The following is a 12,407-nucleotide window of genomic DNA, read 5'->3' on the forward strand; positions in this document are numbered from 1 at the left end:
ATTTCTGTAGGAGCCAATGTGTTTTATTTTTTTTCTGTGCGGGTTATGTTTTTTTTTTTTCGCTTGTGGGGACCAATGTGTTTGTATTTTTTCCTGTGGGGGCCAATGTGTTTTTTGTTTTTTGCCCTGTCAGATGTCAATGTGTGTATTTTTTTCTTGTGGGGGTGAATGTGTTTTATTTATTTTTTTGTATGGGCCAATGTGTTTTATTTTTTCCTGTGGGGAATAATGTTTTTTTGTTTTTCCTGTGGGATGTCAATGTGTTTGGGCTCCACAGGAAAAAAACAAACATATTGAACCCCGACAGGAAAAACAAAAAAACATTATTCCCCACAGGAAAAAATAAAACACATTGGCCCACACAAGAAAAAAATACACACATTCACTATCGAGACGTAGCATTGCTTACATTGGTGGCCATACTTAGATGGATGATCTGCACCTGGCATAGGGCTGATGAAAGTTCAAATAGTGCGACCGATGCTGGCGTCTAAAGACTTAAGGCCGGTACACACTAGACGATTCTAGTGTGTACCAACCTCGTTAGCGACGGGACCCTGTGGGGTGCTGGCATCGGCAAGTGCATACACACTTGCCAATGCTGGGACCAACGGCGCGAGAGTGGGGAAATGCTGTATTCGGCAGCATGACCCTCGCTTACGATGTCGCACATCGGACCTGCATGCAGGTCCGATGGGCGATGTCGTTGACAACGTGCGTGAGATAAAATAAACGATAAAAATATCGTTCAATGATACATCGTTCATATCGTTCAGTTTTATGCAGTGAACGACCAATGATGCGTGTTCCCACATGTACATGAGGCCAACTTGCACGATATTGTCATCTTTGCCTGGTCAGAGATGTGGCAGGATGACTTCACTGAGAGATACTTTTGAAGTGGTTGGTGGTATGGTGCATACACACGGGCAGATTTCATGAACGATTGAATGATGTTTACAACGATTTGAATGATTTCATGACCGATGAGTGATTGAACGATTTCTGACAGTATTAAAATGAATGAAATCGTCAAAATCTGACTGAAAACACAGAGGGCCTGATTCAGAGCCGCTCGTAAGCGGCTGCTCGTTCGCTCCAAGCGATGTTTGCCCAACTGCGCATGCGTACGGATCGTTATACGCATGCGCGAACCAGTCAGTGCGGTCGAAATTCATGTGCAATAGCGAATGCCTGATAATTTGAGTGACAGGAGGAGGCGTATGTGGGTGGTAACGGGGGAAGGTGCTTGAAAACGGGGAGTGGAGATCCGAACGCAGGCGTGCTTAAAGGTCAAAACGGGCGTTTTATGGGTGTGCATAATTAAAACAGCAGCGTCATTGACCATGTCACTGGGTTATTTTATAGCCAGAACTGCTCGCAAAATTGTGGTAGCAAAAACCAACCACAAGAATAGCGAGCAGTTCATACCCTGGTCGATGTACTCGATTAATCTAATAAATAGTGGATATGACGTAGGATGCGAGCGGCCAGGGGCGTATTTTTTCAAAAAACGACCGCAAGTTTTGTTCGCTCGTTCAGACCTAGAGGCGTGAACAGACCACAAAGAGCGAACGGTTCATTTGAATAGCCACCCCTATTTTCTGGACGAGCGAGCGCTAATTGCGTCCGGCTCTGAATCAGGCCAAGAGATCGTTATCTGACATGCGGGAACGCGCATCGTTCGTCGATACATGCCCTACATGTCAAAGATATGAACGATTTTTATAATCGTTATCGTTCATATCTGATAAGAAATCTGACCGTGTGTATGCACCAGTATAGATCATACCGTGTGTGTGCACCAGTACAGATCATACCGTGTGTGTGCACCAGTACAGATCATACCGTGTGTGTGCACCAGTACAGATCATACCGTGTGTGTGCACCAGTACAGATCATACCGTGTGTGTGCACCAGTACAGATCATACCGTGTGTGTGCACCAGTACAGATCATACCGTGTGTGTGCACCAGTACAGATCATACCGTGTGTATGCACCAGTACAGATCATACCGTGTGTGCACCAGTACAGATCATACCGTGTGTGTGCACCAGTACAGATCATACCGTGTGTATGCACCAGTACAGTTCATACCGTGTGTATGCACTCGGGGGGGTTCGGATTTCAGAAATCCGAACCCCCCCGAGCCCCCCCGATCCGAGTCCGATCCGAGTCAGGCTCGACTTTTCCCGCCTGACTCGGATCTGAAATCGAGGCAAAACGTCATCATCCCGCCTTCCGAGTCTCGCGGGTTTTGGATCCTATATAAGGTACCCGCGTCGGCGCCATTTTCTCACTCGGCTGTGGAAAAGTGAAGAGGGAGGGTGGGAGTTAGGGCTGTGTAGTGTAGTGTAGTGCTGCTGTTGTCCACTACTTCAAAGTCCATAGGGGCTGGCTGTGTTGTGCTGTGCTGCTGTTGTTAATAGGGGCTGTGTCCACTACTTCAAAGTCCATAGGGGCTGGCTGGACTGTGTTGTGCAGTCAGTTCTCCATAGGGGCTGTGTCCACTCCAAAGTCCTGTGCAGTGTCCCAGTCCTAAATGGGTGCTGTAGTGTTGTCCAGGGGGTGCTCTGTCCATCAGGGGTGCTCCCCCCAAGTGCTAAAAAAATAATATATTTTCTGTGTTTGTGAATTGTGGGCGCAGTAGCCGCACGTGCATCAACAAAGTAGTGCCAAGCGTGCGCCTGTGTCATAAGTAAAGGGCCGGCTGGCTTGACCGTTAAAGGGTGCTGTAACCCCCAAAGTACACTCCAGTCCAAACCAAAAAAAAAAATATTTTCTGTGTTTGTGAATTGTGTGCGCAGTAGCCGCATGTGCATCAACAAAGTAGTGCCAAGCGTGCGCCTGTGTCATAAGTAAAGGGCCGGCTGGCTTGACCGTTAAAGGGTTCTGTAACCCCCAAAGTACACTCCAAAACAAAAAAATATATATTTTCTGTGTTTGTGACTTGTGTGCACTGTGGCTGCACGTGCATCAACAAAGGAGCAGCGCCAAGCGTGCGCCTGTGTCCCATAAGTAAAGAGCCGGCTGGCTCATTTCTTAAAGGGTGGTGTAACCCACAAAGTGCACTACTCTCCAGCAAAAATAAAAAAATATTTTCTGTGTTTGTGTGCGCTTTAGCCGCACGTATATATCAATATAACATAAATGGAGGACCAAACTTTCTCCGATAAAAATAAAATAGGGAAAGATCAAGAATCACTTCCTCCTAGTGCTGTTGCTGCTGCTGGGAGTTGTTCATCATCCCAGAGAGGAAGTAGGAACATCACTACTTTTACTAAACAATTGACCCTCCAACAGTCCTTAGCGATGAGGATGAAGTACGACAGCAGTCATCCTGAAGCAAAACGTATAACTGAGGCCTTGACTGCTATGTTGGTGTTAGACGTGCGTCCGGTATCCGCCATTAGTGCAGTGGGATTTAGACAATTGATGGAGGTAGTGTGTCCTCGGTTCCAAATCCCGTCTAGATTCCACCTGCATCCTCAAAGCAGCAGCGACAAGCATGCGTCTGTCTGTTAAAGGGTGGTGACACCCTCAAAGTGTGCTACACAAACAATTAAAATATTGTTCTTTTTTTTTCTGTCTATGTGAAATGTGTGGGCTGTAGCCGCACCTGCATCCTTAAAGCAGCAGCGACAAGCGTGCGTCTGTCTGTTAAAGGGTGTTGTAACTCTCAAAGTGCTCCAAAAAATAAAAAAATTTTTTTAATGTGTTTGTGACTTGTGTGCGATGTAGCCGCACTTGCATCCTCAAAGCAGCAGCGACAAGCGTGCGTCTGTTAAAGGGTGGTGACACCCTCAAAGTGTGCTACACAAACAATAAAAATATTCTTCTTCTTTTTTCTGTCTTTGTGAATTGTGTGGGCTGTAGCCGCACCTGCATCCTTAAAGCAGCAGCGACAAGCGTGCGTCTGTCTGTTAAAGGGTGGTGACACCCTCAAAGTGTGCTACACAAACAATTAAAATATTGTTCTTTTTTTTTCGGTCTTTGTGAAATGTGTGGGCTGTAGCCGCACCTGCATCCTTAAAGCAGCAGCGACAAGCGTGCGTCTGTCTGTTAAAGGGTGGTGTAACTCTCAAAGTGCTCCAAAAAATAAAAAACTATTTTTTTAATGTGTTTGTGACTTGTGTGCGATGTAGCCGCACTTGCATCCTCAAAGTAGCAGCGACAAGCGTGTGTCTGTCTGTTAAAGGGTGGTGACACCCTCAAAGTGTGCTACACAAACAATAAAAATATTCTTCTTTTTTCTGTCTTTGTGAATTGTGTGGGCTGTAGCCGCACTTGCATCCTCAAAGCAGCAGCGACAAGCGTGCGTCTGTCTCTTAAAGGGTGGTGTAACCCTCAAAGTGCGCTCCACAAACAATAAAAATATTCTTTTTTTTTTTCTGTCTTTGTGAATTGTGTGGGCTGTAGCCGCACTTGCATCCTCAAAGCAGCAGCGACAAGCGTGCGTCTGTCTGTTAAAGCATTACATCGGTGACAGCATCCAAGTAGGCATGTCAGACAGTCCGTACCTGTACTGGCAGGAAAAAGAAGCAATTTGGAGGTCCCTGTACAAACTGGCTCTATTTTACCTGAGTTGCCCCCCCTCCAGTGTGTACTCCGAAAGAGTGTTTAGTGCAGCCGGGAACCTTGTCAGCGAAAGGCGTAGGTGGTTGCTTCCTCAAAATGTGGAGAAGATGATGTTCATAAAATGAATTATCAACTCTTCCAGGGAGACCAGCCTCCAGAACGTACAGAGGGACCTGTGGTTCCAGCAGGGACGAATTAATACTCTGTGAGGATGCGGATGTACACACTGAAGAGGGTGAGGAATCGGTGGATGAGGAGGATGAGGATGACATCTTGCCTCCGTAGAGCCAGTTTGTGCAGGGACAGATTAATTGCCAGCTTGTTTTGTGGGGGCCCAAATGAACCAATCATTTCAGCCACAGTTGTGTGGCAGACCCTGGCGCTGAAATGATTGGTTTGTTAAAGTGTGCATGTCCTGTTTATACAACATAAGGGTGGGTGGGAGGGCCCAAGGACAATTCCATCTTGCACCTCTTTTTTTTCTTTGCATTATGTACAGTTTGGGGCCTAGTTTTTCAAACTGCCATCCTCTCTGCCACTGCAGTTTCACGCCTAGATGGGTTACGTGTTTGTGCCGCCCACTCGTGTCGCTTAGCATAGTCATCCAGCTACCTTGGTGCAACCTTTTGGACATAAAAACACTATTGTGAGGTGTGAGGTGTTCAGAATAGACTGGAAATGAGTGGAAATTAAGGTTATTGAGGTTAATAATAGCATAGGAGCAGAAAAACCTACAAATTCTGTGATTTTAGCTGTTTTTATGCTTTTTTTCAAAAAAATACAGATCCAAAACACAAAACCCAGAACCCAAAACACGGAAGGGTGGTTTTGGCAAAACCAATCCTGATCCAAAACACGAAGAAAGATCCAGATTCAAAACCAAAACACGAAAAGTGGCCGGTGCACACCCCTAGTATGCACCAGTACATATCATACCGTGTGTATGCACCTTAAGCCTTTTTGACCTAAAAAAATAGTAATTTTGGGTGATTTTGTGCATAATGTGATGTAGATTTGCAGATCTCTCCCAGCAGTTAGGAATATCCAGACGTAGCTATTATCCCCTGCAAAAGTACATATTCCCCACTTCTATAACAACAAGTTTGCACGTGGCAAACACACTTTTGTGACTTAATAACAACACTTGTGGGGCACTTATATAAGTCTCTGTATTTCTATATAGCTCTTTATGAATAATGGCCGCTGACATTAACCACAGGATGTCACTTGTTTTCTTTACACTATGATGCTCAATAACATTTGTGTTACCTATGAGACTGCAGGCACGCCATGTAGACATATTTATGCACTGCTACTACTAATAAAAGTCTATGAATCTCGCTTTGCTCTCCTTATAAGTTTGCTTTGACTGTTTGTAGAAAGAAAAGGGATGGGACACATTTTGTGCGCGATTCAGAGGTGCACGCAGTTGTAGTAACGGCAGCTCCTGTGGCAGACGCAGAATGTCCGAGTGACCATGGCCGCCGGTGACAGGTAATGTGTCCACCGTCATATTCTCTTCTCAGCCCAGACGTATGTATCACTGGTAATAGGGCATGGAATGATGATGGTTATATATATGTCCCAGTGATAAATGTACAGATCTGGGTCAGGATTGTGTTGCTCAGCAGCAAGAACACCTGGTGGGACGATCCAAAAATAGCTGTTACCATGTTTCTTCCCTGACCGAACCTTTGTCATTCCCTCCTGCACGGGTGACAGTAACATGACGAAACATATAACCAATGTTATAGACCTTCGTATCATTTCTTAGCTGTTAAGACTGAATTTTAATATAATAGGATATTAATATAATTAGTTTTATGAAGGTAAAATAATAATGATTAAATAAAAACCCTGTATAGCTCTGTAAAGCGGTCTTAGGTCAAGAATCGCTCTAAAATAATAGCCATCTCTGTAGATTTCCAGTGAATGGAATGGTCTCACTATACCCTGATTTATTGATGACGGGGGGCACTTCAGGTAAGTGACAGACCATAACCCCCTAGGCTGGGGACAGATTGATCTTTTAATGCAGGGTTGTTAGGGGTGAACTAGCATATCTCCCACCATTACATTGCCCCTTAGCGAGACTCCTTTTGTGAGCTGAAGACGAGCACAAGTGAACGGGGGTGTGGCAGTGTGTCCGCTAGGCCGCGTCTACTTGTGTTGGCAGTTTTTGACCACTAGTCACTCCCCTGTTACTTGTCATACTGTGGGCAAGCACAGCACTACAGCAGTGACTGCACTGCCCCCAGCCTCTCCCGGAAACTGCCTCCCCCAACCTTCCCCAACCCCCGCTGGACATAGCGACCAGCTGGCAGAACGACGGGATAGTGTCTGAAAAGCGGGACTGTGCTGCAAAAACGGAACAGTTGGGAGGATAGTTTATACGCGGTCTTAGGGGTGTGGTGTATGGTGTTTATTATGTCTCAGGGCAGCAAGATCCCCTCCCTCCCCTCTTTTCTGTGTTGTCTGTTGACCTTTTTTCTTTTGGGTGGGATACAATGGCAGCCTAGGGGTCACAGAGTTTGCTAATAGATGCCCTCTCCTCCAATACAACATTTAGGCTGATTTCCCTACAGGGGTCAGCGTCCTCGCTTTTCTAACCTTTAGCCTTTAGCGTATTGGTGGGGGGATTGGAGACCTTAGTATTTGCCTTTGAATAGGGAAATTGTCCCTGCAAGTATTTGTGGCATAGTTGCCGACATTCTGGCTGCCCCCTCCGGGAAGGGACAGCCAGGTCGGCATAAGAGGGGTGTGGCTGGGATGTGACTTGCCATTGTTGCGGAGTGGGGATGTGATCATGTGATCACTTCGTCGTGGTCCTGCGGGCGAAGTTGTGACCTTTTATACCATACAATAGTCTCTCTCTTTGTTTACTCCAAGAGGCGAATTTCACGTCCAAACAGGGGAAGGAGCCATCAGCCAGTCGCCAACTGATACGGTCTGTGCTGCGCGCTACATTATGGTCATTCGTGTATTGAATGAAAAGGGAGCAATTTCCAATGCTGTCTCCCAGAGTAACGTTACTACACAAGGAAGAAATATGATCTTATGGAAGGTAAGTGCAGTGTAATGACTTGTATTGTTGCAGTGTGAGCTGTAGATAATATGAATGTAAACTTACATAAGTGGACATGTTATGTAGTCTATCTGTGCATCACATCAGCAGGGTCCTGTCTACAGCGGAGGTGACAGAGATCATCTGTAATGTGCAAACAGAGCTCTGATAGTCACATGATGGTATCGGAGAGCGATAGCGTCCACAAAGCGGTCATCCGTTTACAGCACTGACCGGCACGAGGCAGCCAGCTGACCAGGTGTTATACCCAGCTCACACAGGTAACTGGCCCCTAACATTCCTGCTGCCTGATTTGAGGCATCTCTATAGTGCCCCAACTTATCACCTGAAAGCGTGTCCGCCACCTTCCCACAGTGGAGACGGCTATGTTGTGTGCCTCAGTGCTTTTGTGCCTCATGCCTCAAAGATTTTACTGGTTTCTATTGAATTACTAAGACACATTGGGGCCTATTTATAATTTAATATTTGTGGTACAGTATATTCAGATAAAACACCAGTATTCGGGGGATACCCACAAATAATAAGTATCCCCCCGATGGGCCAGATGTACCATAGAGGGACCGCAGCTGCTATCTCCATTATCTGCCGCAGGCCCCATAGGTTTCTAAAGGGGATGTGATGCTGTCGGATTTACCATTCCCGGAGCTTGGTCCCCGCAGCTAACACCTTATAAAGATGGCGTTGTGCTGCTGTAGCTTATGGGTTACACATCGCAAAAGATTACTGGGGGTGGGGTTCCGGATGAACCCTCTCCGACATTGGGCACAGCGCATTCGTGGTCTGTAGACTCCAAGCACATCGAGGGTGCTCCGTTACATCCCGGCATAACTTCAATGTGATCGTGGGCGCTAATATCACCCCCAGATCACATTGCAAATGCCATTATTAATAAATGGGCCCCATTGTCAGTATCCCCTCCCTCCTCCAAGGCTACACATGTGAGAAGCCAGTTCTAAGCTGCTACTGGTCCATGCACTCACTTGTGGGACCTGAGATGAGGCCTTATAGCTGAGGCTGTTTACAGCTGTAATTCACCTCATTTTACAGTGGGGGCGGAGCTACATGTCATTGTGACCCCACCCACTGTGCTGCTTTTAGTCAAAGTGTATAAGGGGGCACACTGCTGTATGCTGCACTGTACTCTGCTGTATAGGCTGTGCTGTGTCCTGACTCACTACAAGTGGCTGTGCTACTCTTAGTCAATGTGTATAGGGGGGGCAAAATGCCAATGCACCCACTGTCCACCTAATCCACAGACAGGTGGACAAGCAGTAGTGGGCAAACTAAAGATGACATGACTGTGACAGCCCATTGGGTGGGTGATTCTTCCTTAGCAGCAGTATCTAACAAACAATGCCAGCTCATTCAGAGGCAGGCTGCTCTGTGTATTACTGGCTTCACTGTGACTCCAGCGCATGCGTGGTCTGCTGACTACACATGTGCGAGTGCACAATGCAGGGTAGGGCTCCTTTGGAACCCTCTCCCGGTGATATCTGCAAAAAGTAACCCACAGGCTAGAGCAGGTCAATCTTTAGATGGCGTAAGCTGCGGGGGGCAGAACTCCGGAATACTTTGCATTCTGCAGCTTGGAAATTCTAACTGCATTTGCAGCCCCATAGAAACGGGTTGGGTACGGGTTGCCGATGCTCAGGATCTCGGCGGTCAGAATCTCAATGCTGCCATCTTGATAGGGTTGAAATACCAACAGCGCCGGTAAGCAGGGGCATAGGGAGGGCGTTCTGGTTGGGTGCAATCTCCTGTTGCTGCGCCTGCTGGACAGCCTGCTGGGTGCCAGCTTCAGGGGCACTTCTGTCTTTGTGTGTGTGACGTCATAACGTCACACGCACAGACAGAGTAGCCGGGATGAAAAGAGCCGGGATGATAATAGCAAGGTGCGTACTGGCAGTGCGGCGATTGTTTGTTCCACAGTGCTGCCCTTTATATGTACAAATATAATTGTTAGGTGCCTGCGTGAGGGAGGTGAGGGGGAATGGGAGTCAGTGACTGAGGGGTTTTATAGTGGATGATGCTGGCCTGCTATAATCAGCGTGGGGGAGGGGGAGCACTTATATATATAATACAGTCAGTGCAGTGACTTAGGGGCATTATAGGTGATGGTGCTGGCCTGCTACAATCAGTGGGCCCCATTAGTTAATGACTTTTATCACCAAAACGAGTGATAAATGTCACTGTGTAGTGTATGATAAATGGTGCTCCAGCCAATCAGCTCCTAAGTGTCATTTTTCTAACAGTTGACAGTCTGGAGGTGATTGGCTGGAGCACCATTTATCATACACAGTGACATTTATCACTCATTTTGGTGATAAAACTCATTAATAAATCAGGCCAGTGTGTGTGGGGGTTGAGTTGGCAAAACAGTGATATATAAGGGGGCTGGATTGAGAGGAGGCTTGAGGCTGGAGTGTTAGGGGGCTGATGGCTGGAGTAACACGGGATTGAAGGCTGGAATGACATGGGTTTGAAGGCTGGAGCGACAGTGGGCTGACGGCTGGAGTGACGGGGCTGACGGCTGGAGTGACGGGGCTGATGGCTGGAGTGACAGGGGGCTGATGGCTGGAGTGACAGGGGGCTGATGGCTGGAGTGACGGGGCTGATGGCTGGAGTGACGGGGCTGATGGCTGGAGTGACAGGGGGCTGATGGCTGGAGTGACGGGGCTGATGGCTGGAGTGACGGGGCTGATGGCTGGAGTGACGGGGCTGATGGCTGGAGTGACAGGGGGCTGATGGCTGGAGTATAATAAATAACAATAAATTGGTATCAGTTCCAACACATGAATATCAGAGCAGCCTCATATCATGCTAATCATTTTTGCACATAACTGATAATGATAGAACTAAATAAATGAATAGACGAAAGACATAATTGCCGTCATACCCTCATCTGTCCAATCGATATCAGACCTGGACCCTCACTCTCTAGGAAGTCTCTTTTCTAACCATATTGCACATTATTGGTAACAAAGGTGCTAAATAGGTGAATGAATATATAAATGTATTGGTCATATCAAAGAAAAAAACTAAGTGTTAGAGCCCGTGTGGATACACCTCAGACTAATAACACATCATAAAAAGACATATAATAACCTGAATGATTAGGTCGCACATTTGAACATTCTATATCAGGCTCACATGGGTCATTACCTCTCACATTAATGTGTGACCTAATCATTCAGGTTATTATTATATGTCTTTTTATTAGGGGTGTGCACCGGCCTCTTTTCGTGTTTTGTGTTTTGGTTTTGGATCTGGATCTTTCTTTGTGTTTTGGATCTGGATTGGTTTTGCCAAAACCACCCTTCCGTGTTTTGGGTTCTGGGTTTTGTGTTTTGGATCTGTATTTTTTTGAAAAAAAGCATAAAAACAGCTAAAATCACAGAATTTGTAGGTTTTTCTGCTCCTATGCTATTATTAACCTCAATAACCTTAATTTCCACTCATTTTCAGTCTATTCTGAACACCTCACAATAGTGTTTTTATGTCCAAAAGGTTGCACCGAGGTAGCTGGATGACTATGCTAAGCGACACGAGTGGGCGGCACAAACACGTGACCCATCTAGGCGTGAAACTGCAGTGGCAGACAGGATGGCAGTTTGAAAAACTAGGCCCCAAACTGTACATAATGCAAAGAAAAAAAAGAGGTGCAAGATGGAATTGTCCTTGGGCCCTCCCACCCACCCTTATGTTGTATAAACAGGACATGCACACTTTAACAAACCAATCATTTCAGCGCCAGGGTCTGCCACACAACTGTGGCTGAAATGATTGGTTCGTTTGGGCCCCCACAAAACAAGCTGGCAATTAATCTGTCCCTGCACAAACTGGCTCTATGGAGGCAAGATGTCATCCTCATCCTCCTCATCCACCAATTCCTCACCCTCTTCAGTGTGTACATCCTCATCCTAACAGAGTATTAATTCGTCCCTGCTGGAACCACAGGTCCCTCTGTACGTTCTGGAGGCTGGTCTCCCTGGAAGAGTTGATAATTCATTTTATGAACATCATCTTCTCCACATTTTGTGGAAGCAACCTCCTACGCCTTTCGCTGACAAGGTTCCCGGCTGCACTAAACACTCTTTCGGAGTACACACTGGAGGAGGGGCAACTCAGGTAAAATAGAGCCAGTTTGTACAGGGACCTCCAAATTGCTTTTTCCTGCCAGTACAGGTACGGACTGTCTGACATGCCTACTTGGATGCTGTCACCGATGTAATCCTTTAACAGACAGACGCACGCTTGTCGCTGCTGCTTTGAGGATGCAAGTGCGGCTACAGCCCACACAATTCACAAAGACAGAAAAAAAAAAAGAATATTTTTATTGTTTGTGGAGCGCACTTTGAGGGTTACACCACCCTTAAACAGACAGACGCACGCTTGTCGCTGCTGCTTTGAGGATGCAAGTGCGGCTACAGCCCATACAATTCACAAAGACAGAAAAAAGAAGAAGAATATTTTTATTGTTTGTGTAGCACACTTTGAGGGTGTCACCACCCTTTAACAGACAGACGCACGCTTGTCGCTGCTGCTTTAAGGATGCAGGTGCGGCTACAGCCCACACATTTCACAAAGACCGAAAAAAAAAGAACAATATTTTATTGTTTGTGTAGCACACTTTGAGGGTGTCACCACCCTTTAACAGACAGACGCACGCTTGTCGCTGTTGCTTTGAGGATGCAAGTGCGGCTACATCGCACACAAGTCACAAACACATTAAAAAAATAGTTT

At 46.4% G+C, this 12,407-nt stretch overlaps 1 protein-coding gene across 1 annotated transcript in view; it reads left to right on the forward strand.

The window, feature by feature from the left end:
- The first annotated feature begins 7,761 nt into the window (after positions 1 to 7,761).
- LOC148516787 (uncharacterized) overlaps positions 7,762 to 12,407 on the forward strand; it is a 63,861-nt gene continuing 59,215 nt past the window's right edge. Inside the window, exon 1 of the mRNA XM_088479559.1 lies at positions 7,762 to 7,924. The gene's annotated coding sequence lies outside the window, so the exon portion shown is untranslated. The remainder of the gene's footprint in view (positions 7,925 to 12,407) is intronic.

Source organism: Taudactylus pleione, unplaced genomic scaffold (assembly GCF_031769625.1).
Source record: "Taudactylus pleione unplaced genomic scaffold, aTauple2 ptg000241l, whole genome shotgun sequence".
NCBI lineage: Eukaryota > Metazoa > Chordata > Amphibia > Anura > Myobatrachidae > Taudactylus > Taudactylus pleione.